The following is a 9,152-nucleotide window of genomic DNA, read 5'->3' as shown; positions in this document are numbered from 1 at the left end:
AGCCTGTGCTGACTTTATTATTGAGATGACTCGTCCTCCTGACTCTCAAGTTACAGACCAAGTCTGGAAGGTATATGTGGATGGAAGCTGTACTTCAAATGGTTGTGGAGCAGGCGTCATATGTCAGTCGCCAGAGGGCGACAGGTACTAGTATGCTCTACGCTTCAGTTTTCAGGCCTCAAACAATGAGGCAGAATATGAAGCTTTACTAGCCGGAATCCGCATGTGCAAGGCGGCAGGAGCAAGAAAAATAGACGCCTGTTCCGATTCACAATTGATAGTGAGTCAGTACAATGGCGAATACGAGGCAACCCATCCGGCCATGATCAAGTATTTACAGGCGGTCCGACAAGCAGTCGGCTCCCTTGAGGATTTCCATCTGACCCAAGTGCCGAGATCAGAAAACAACCAGGCGGATGCACTGTCAAAATTAGCATCATCCGCCTCCTGTGATACTCCTCGAACTGTTTTTTGGGAAGTAATGGAGAAGAGAAGCATCGAGGAAGACCCTATTGGAATCCTAGACAGAAGCTCAACCTGGATGGATCTAATCAGGGCATATCTGACAAACAGTACCCTGCCGGATGATCATCAACAGGTGGCAGCACTGAAAAAACGAGCAACCAGTTTTGAAATAATAAAGGGAGAACTTCACAAAAGGGGGTACCTTCAACCCTTCTTAAAGTGTGTTACTCCAGAAAAGGGACGAGAGATACTAGACGATCTTCACTCTGGTTACTGTGCTTCCCATATAGGCGGTAGGACGCTTGCTCAACGGGCAAGGCGGCAGGGCTACTTTTGGCCTACTTTAGAAGCAGATGCAATGGAGATGGTGAAAAAATGTGACAAGTGCCAAAGGTTTGGCAAGCTAATTCACCGTCCGGCTACTGACCTCACTACAATTCATAGCCCACTACCGTTTGCTAAGTGGGGCATGGATATTCTGGGTCCATATACGCCTGCTACAGGCGGAAGGAGGTACATACTTGTTGCCGTCGACTACTTCACTAAATGGGTAGAGGCGGAGGCTGTAAAGGGAATCAAGACGAAGGATGTAATTTCATTCATTTAGAAAAATGTCATCACTCGGTTCGGGGTTCCCATGTCTATGGTTTTTGATAATGGTCCCCAATTTGAGACGTCTGTTCTCAAAAGCTGGTTGGGTGACCAAGGAATTGCACACTACTTTGCATCTGTCAGCCGTCCACAAGCAAACGGCCAGGTAGAAGCCTTTAATAAAATCATCTCAGACGGTCTCAAGAAAAAGATTGAACGAGCAGGCGGCCTATGGGCGGATGAATTACCACATGTTCTCTGGGCCATTTGGACGACTGAAAAAGGGGCGACTGGAGAAACTCCATTCCTTCTAACTTATGGTGCGGAAGCTGTTCTTCCAATAGAACACTACGAGCCGACTCTTCGAGTAATGTTATATGACGAAGAGGCAAACTGGGAAGCCATGCGCCTGGCATTAGACTCACTTCCTGAAAGGAGGGGCAATGCTGTCTTGCGCCATGAAATTTACCGCCTGAGAATGACTTGATCATACAACAAAAAAGTACACAGGCGTCCACTCAAAGTGGGGGACTTTGTACTTAGAAAAATGGAAGCAGTTGGTAGGGCTAATGAGTCTGGCAAACTAACTCCCAACTGGGAAGGACCCTACCGAATCTGTGAAGAGGTCAGGGACGGTACCTACCGTCTGGGAACACCAGACGGACAACCGTTGCCTCGAACTTGGAATGTAGATAATCTTAAGAAATATTTCTTTTGAATGATGTAAATAGTCAAGGGCTACTTCATAAAAGTTTGCATACTTAATATTCAATTTTGTACTAAGAGGGGCACGCCTACTAACAAACAGTCGGCTACTCTCCATGTTGAATTTTTAATCTTACTTAAGAGGGGCAGGCCGCCTATACATTTACAGTCGGCTACTCTCCATTGAGTATTTTACTCTATCTTCAGAGGGGCATGCCGTCTGTACCTTTACAGTCGGCTACTCTCCATTGAGTATTTTACTCTATCTTCAGAGGGGCACGCCGCCTGTACCTTTACAGTCGGCTACTCTCCATTGAATATTTTACTCTATCACCATAAGGGCATGCCGTCTAGACATATAGTCGGCTACTCTCCATAGAAGAGGGCCTGGCCGACCCTGTGCCTAAACAGGCGGCTACCCTCCTTTTACTTAGCACCTACGTTCACCAAGAACTAACCAAGGCCACAGGCCGAATGATCAGACCAGGCGCCAAGCCAACTGATCCAATCTTCAAAACTAATACGACTTGTCCCAACATCATAGCAGGCGTCCTGCGGCATCCCTCCGGATGAAATTCGTCGCAGAGAGCAGCTCCCTTTTGGGTGGAACATTGCTCTATAAACTAATTACACGACACCTATACGACTGTCCCCAAGGGCAACCACGTAGCCGTTTTTGAGACAAGGATAACTCTATCACTAACCAAACCAGTGGTAGCAGTTGACATCTGAGTCAGATGACCGCCTGTATTACTTGGGATAAATGCAGGGGGTACCTCTTGAGATAATAGCCAACAGACATTGGCGAATCAAAAGGTTCAGCCGGCCTCCGCCGCCTGGTACCTTTACTACTCAAGCAGGAGTGACGGCGACTGAGTAACTCCAAAGTTAACTCATAGTCACTCTCTCAAACTTAGTATGGAGCCTAAAAGGTATGAGTCGTCCGCCTGTTTTTAGCAAACAAAGGCTCTCAACCACTACTCCTGCTAGGTTAACAACTTATGAGTTAAAAGCCAACAAACATTGGCGAATAAAGGGGAACAACCGGTACCCACCGCTTGATACCTCTACTACTCAGTTACTTGGAGACTAGGTAACAATCATGTTTACTTGGTCAAACCACTTTCCTACTTGGTTAATTTTACAAATGACAGGACCGCCTGCCTAAAGGGGATCCAGTCTTTAAAATGGTTCGAATACCGATTAGATAAATGGCCGACTGATCGTCTAGCCTGGAAACAGACAACCAGTCGTCTAGGGGCATAGGCGGCGTGACTAACTATCCGTACCTGTCTGCAACTATCGGCCATGTAAAACAGTCGGTATAGTGTACAATTGGATATCAGAATATTCAATACTGAAACAAATTTGAAGCAAAACAAAAAAATTCATTAAAAAGAAGCCGGTCATTAAAGACCGGCAAAATATTCAGAGCCCCGGCCCCCCGGCCGGGTAAATACAAAACAAACGGCACGCAGGCCGTGGAAAGAAGACATAAAACTTAAGAAGGGGGCAGATCTTCAATATCAGCAGCTGCCGCCTGGTCAGCACTCTTCTTGCTGGACTCGGCTTCAGCTGTATCCTTCTTTGATGCATTACCCCCAAGCGGCACAAGCGCCACTACCGGCTGCTCCTCCTCCAACGCCTCCTCCAACGCCTCTTCCTCAGCAGCCGCCAAGATCTCTTAATTATATCTATCAGAACTCTGGCGGTACGTTTTTTCCCATGAGGCAAAGTCGGCATTGGGGAAGAGGCGGCCCCAAGTCATGCGCTGGATTTGAGCAGAGTCTTCCATCATCTCCCGGACCAGCTCTTTCTTTTCTTGCTCGGCCTTTTCCGAGAGCTCCTGAGTAAGACTCTTCTCCTGGGTCACCAGGCGTACCTTTACGCTCGCCAAGAATTTCTCCAAGGTTTCGTATGAGGACATCTTTTGGCGAAGAGGTCTCAGCTCGGCCTTGAGGTTGTTGATGGTCGCCTCCAGCTCACTATTCCTCTTCTGGGCCGCCTCTAACTGAGCCCGGATAGCGGCGGTAGCCTGCGCCTGATAATAAAGAATATCAATGGTCAAAACTTCATTTTGGGCAATTTGAAACATTGCCTTATCACAGTCAGAGGCGGCCATAGCTTTTGCAGCCTTTACCTCTTTGTTCTTCCGGTCAAGCGGCTTGCGAAGGACGTTCACTCGGAGCAAGGCCTAAGTAAAAAGGAGAACAGGCGTCAGTTTCCAAACAAAAAGAAAACAGGCGTCCTGGAAATCAAATACTCAAAAATATGCTAAGTATACCTCAGCAAGGACCCCTGCAATCCCGTCTAGGTCAAGGGTGCCGACACCCCTGACCGCCTCCCTTTCAGCTGGAGGAACGGCCTTGATCATAGACTTGGCCACCTCGACCAAGTCAGGCTCCTGAGGGCCGGCTGCATCAAGCATAAACAAACGGATTAGACCTAGTAAAGAAGGGAGCAAGTCTAAAATTTACAAGGACAATTTCATACTTCTAGGTGGCCCAGCTGGAGTTTTAGAAGAAGTGGTCGGCTGTTTCTCAGCCGCCGCATGTTTCCGGGCAGAACCAGGAGAGCTCGCAACAGTCGTCCTCCAGGCCTTGGGGTCCGGCTGTTGGGAAGAAGAAGCTCTTGGAGCGCCCGTCTAAAAAAGAAGAAAAGAGTCAGTATATGCATAAACACAACTCCAAAAAGAGGGTGAAAGGTTCGAAGCCCACCAAGGGTGCCCCCTTGTTGGGGGAGTCGGTTGAAGACTGTTGCATGATGGAGGCCCGCAACATGGCCGCCGCAGTCTTGGAGGCGGTAATTTTACTCATGGCGTCCGCTACAAAAACAAATAGCAAAGTTAATAAAAGTCATAACAAGAAATGCATGGAACAACAGAGTATTCGACAGGCCGGCTACCTCTTGAGCACCGACTGCTGAGGCCACAGGCGGCCAAAAAGTACTCGTCGTAGAGCCATTTGAAGCTCGGGACGCAGTGCAGGGGTACTTGCTCTCGTACCCCTGAAGTAGAGTTCACCTTCGACTCTACTTTTAAGAGTCCTTTATCTAGGATCTCTTTCTTAGCCTTGGGGGGAACAGGCGGCATGCTGCGGCCGCCTGCAAGAAGGGGCGGATTCCTGTTCCACCTGTTGAAGCGCTTGTTCAGCTCTGTGTCTGAACTCTCAATGATAAGGAAGGTGCTCCGCCAGTCCTTCCATTTGTTTGCTTTACCTCTCGTCATGAGGTAGCCCCTGTGGCTCGTCAATTGATACCAGTCGGTACCGCCTGCCTTAGGGGTCTGGCTGAGGTAGTTCATGTGGGCGAAAGCATCGAAGCTCGGCTCCACCCCGTGCAGTTCGCACCCGGCCACATAGCCGAGTACGTTGACCCAGGAGTTCGGGGCTAACTGCCATAACCCCAACTCATACCCATCCAAGATCTGCTGAACAACCGGATGTAGTGGGAAGCGCAGCCCAGCCTTGATGGCTGCCTCGTAGCAGCCAAAGCAAGCGCCATCATAACTGGTACCAGCCGGCCAGACGACTGTGTCTTCTGGATCCGGCACGAACACTAAAAAGCCGGGGCCCATTGTGTGGTTTGCGATAAAGATCTCCACTTTCTCTTGCATGGCTGTGATCTGGCCCCGAGGTACCGTGCAGTAGTAGGGGGTATTTTGCTCTCGGTGAGAGGCGGATGGCTCCGCCCAATCGTCCCCCTTCTCAATTGCGTGAGAAAGCCTTCTATGTCCAGAGAAGCATGGCCAGAAGAGCTAGACTCGGAATCGTCCTCTGACGAGTCCGAAGAGGACGACTCTTCCCCTCTCCCGGAGGGGCCCGCCTCCTCTCCCTTAAAAGGAGCAGGAGAGAATGTAGAATTTTCAACTGGAAAGTGGGAAGGGGTCACTTTGACTCCTCTCTCAGAACTGCCAGCTTTCAAGCCGCTTTGTTTCTCTTCCACATCTGGCGTCTAGTCAGATGTTTCACTAATCGGCACCCTGTGGGAGGAGCCGTCTGAGTTTGAGATCCTGGCAGTCTTTTTTGTTCTGGCCATCATGCTCTGCATAGACACAGATACAGTCGGACTTTGTATAAAGGGCAAAGATGGGTCCGGAAAAGGGCAGGCGGCAAACCTAGTCCTAGATTCAGCCGTCCCCGGTGACCGGCTGATCACTAACCTAGGTCGTGTCGTGTGCTTCCGTGGTGCCATTTCAAAAAAGAATAAAATAAAGAGAAAATTAAGAGCAAGAGAACCGACGGTTACCTGAACGAGTGACGTTGATGGAGTTCTGAAAATCCTGTGCAGTCGGCTTGTCAGAGGAGGCGGTAGGCAGAAAGGGTCCAAAATGTCAGAGCAAGTTCAGGGGTCCGAATGTTCTCTCAAAAAGTTCTCAAGTGTGAAAATGACTAAAGTCAACACTCCCTTATATAGGCGAAGTGAGAAGGCGAAGGGTCACTTCCAGAATTCATAATTTGGGCGGGAGAATCTTTCGGCCTTTCGCCGAGTGACACCTGTAGCAGGCCGTCGCCTGTTACAGTGCGACACCTGTCACAGGTAACACGTGACCAGTCACGTGCCACCTGTGAGGGGCAAATGATTAGGGGATTTTGCTCCCACCAATCGGAATGCGCCACGTGGGCCAATCAGGTCCTGCCAAGTGTCCCCCAGTTGGAACTGTCAGGGCTTGCCACGTGGCACACGCTTGTTCGTCCACCTTGGACCTATTATGTCATGACACGTGGCATACTCCATGCCTAATGGAGAAACCGGCCACCCAGGCCCAACTTCCGAGGGAAGCCCAATCAGCCCTAGGTTAACCTAAACCTAGGATTGGCACGTTTCCCAAGGTTATAAATACCTCCCTTAATCCTCATTAAGAGAGAACACATGCTAAAAACGCAGATTACACACATTAAACACTCTCACCTAGAGAGACCCAATCACTTTAATTTCCGCATTAATTACTCCTTAATCAAGTACTAACTTGACCGTCGGAGGCGGAGCTCCCACCACCAGGAGTCTCCGTTGTTTTGCAGGTACAGGCGTCCGGTTCCAGTCTCGGAATTGTAACTCTCCCGCAGGACATCAGAAAACCCCGAAACAACTCTCTTGCATGATATGATGGAAAAAGAAATAGAGATATATGTGGATGATGAGATCGTAAAATCCAAAGATAGAATGGGTCATGCAAAAGATTTATGCATATTCTTCACTCGAATAAAAGAGTACAAGATGCGATTGAACCGATAAAAATGCGCTTTCGAAGTAGCTTCCGGCAAGTTACTCGGATACGTAGTAAGCACACATGGCGTTAAGATCAATGCCTCGAAAATAAAGGTAATTATTGATATGCCTCCCCCACAAACAGAAAAACAAATTAGGGGGTTTCTTGGTGAATTACAGTACATTAGTCGATTCATTAGTAAGTTGACAATGACTTGTGAACCAATATTCAAAAAATTGAAAAAAGAAGAAAAACATGAATGGGGCGACCAATGCCAAGAGGCATTTGAGAGAGTAAAAAGTTATCTCAAAACTCCTTCCATTTTAGCACCACCTGTACCCAAAATACCTCTTAAACTTTATATCATTGTCACGTGCACAGTCACAGGAGCCATGCTCTCACAAGTGGTAGATAAAATAGAACATGCAAATAAGTAAAAAATTTATTCAATATGAAACAAGATATATCAATTTAGAAAAAAACATGTTTAGCATTAGTGTCGGCCACTAAAAAACTACGACATTATATGCTTCCGCACACCACTCATCTGATTTCTCAACACAATCCAATAAAGTATTTGTTTGAACAACTATCCATACAAGGAAGAATATCCAAGTGGTTGGTGATGTTCCCCGAATTCCACCTCAAATATATTCCTGAAAAATCAATTAAAGGAAAAGTAATATCCGATTTTATGGCCCAACATCCCATTCAAACAAGTCGTGAAGAGGGCATTCATCTTCCAGATGAAGAAATTATCATGACACAATATGAAAAATGGGTAATGTACTTCCATGATGCATCCAACCAAAAAGGATATGGCGTAGGATTATTACTCAAAACTCTAGAAGGAGCACATACTCCAATCTCTAAAAAAAAGACTTTGAGGCGACTAACAATGCCGTAGAATGTGATTCGTCATACTTATTAAATCAAGAAGTGTTTCTCAATTTTCAAGTTTGACTGTCAATAACAAGATGATTTCTAAAATCCATCTGAGCACTGCCATGCATTTTTACAATCTCGCTCTTCAAGAGGCCTTGTAAACAACAAAGACATGTTCCCTACTATTAATAGCGGAACATTCCCAGTCTTACATTGTCAACATCCCTTACTAAGAGGCCCTAGCCGCCCGAGTGTTGCCTTTATAATCCCCTTGTACGGAAGACGTTTGACAACATCAAAGCGGACTAGTACTCAAACAAGAGAACCAACAATACTTATGGTCGAGGAAAGAGGTTTCGATAGCTATAATGAGTAATATACTTATGACGATTGTTAAATCTCTTAAAGTATTCTCATATGTCGATCCGGTATAGTTCCAAACTCATACCTCTGCAAATTATTTATGACAATTTTGTCCTTGTAGCACAAGAAACGATGTTATAAATCATACTACGCACTAATCTCATGCGGTCATTAATCGTCCAACTTTCAAATGACCTCGATTAGGGATAATTCTGATATGATATTCAACGTTCACTTAATAGGTGTTCCTTTATCCAAGACATTGTTTTGATACCCTATTTTTAATATTCTTAAATTGAATGGACTCATTATTTAATTCTAAACCACAGTTAAATAGAAATGGAATAATTATTTACAGAATAGTTAAATTACTCCATAAATGAATGGTTTAACATAGTGTTTACATTAAGATCTCCACAACTTAATTAAAATACACAAATAGGGAATTCAAATCCAATCTCCAATATGTCTGATTACCATTGCCACAACGTGCTTGATGTGTTTCACTTGAGGCAAAGGTTAAGTGAATGGATGGGCTACATTGTCGTCCGTTCCAATTTTGCAAATTCTGATTTCACCCTCGGACTTCCATTCCCTTATCATGTGAAATCACCTCATGACATGTTTGACTTTCTGATGCTCCCCTGGCTCTTTAGCCTGAGCAATAGCCCCACTATTATCACAGGAGAAGTCTATTGGTCCCATTAATGAGGGGACAACACCAAGTTCACCTACAAACTTAAGAATCGAAATTGCCTCCTTAACTGCTTCTGAAGCTGCCATGTATTCGGCTTCAGTTGTAAAATCTGCAATCGTGCTTTACGTAATACTCTTCCAACTGAACGCTCCTCCATTAAGACAGAATACATATCCTAATTGTGATTTGAAGTCGTCTCTGTCAGTCTAGAAGCTTGCGTCAGTGTAACCTTCAACAACC

Source organism: Chenopodium quinoa, unplaced genomic scaffold (genome assembly GCF_001683475.1).
Source record: "Chenopodium quinoa cultivar QQ74 unplaced genomic scaffold, ASM168347v1, whole genome shotgun sequence".
Lineage (NCBI taxonomy): Eukaryota > Viridiplantae > Streptophyta > Magnoliopsida > Caryophyllales > Amaranthaceae > Chenopodium > Chenopodium quinoa.
This window is presented reverse-complemented; position numbering follows the sequence as displayed.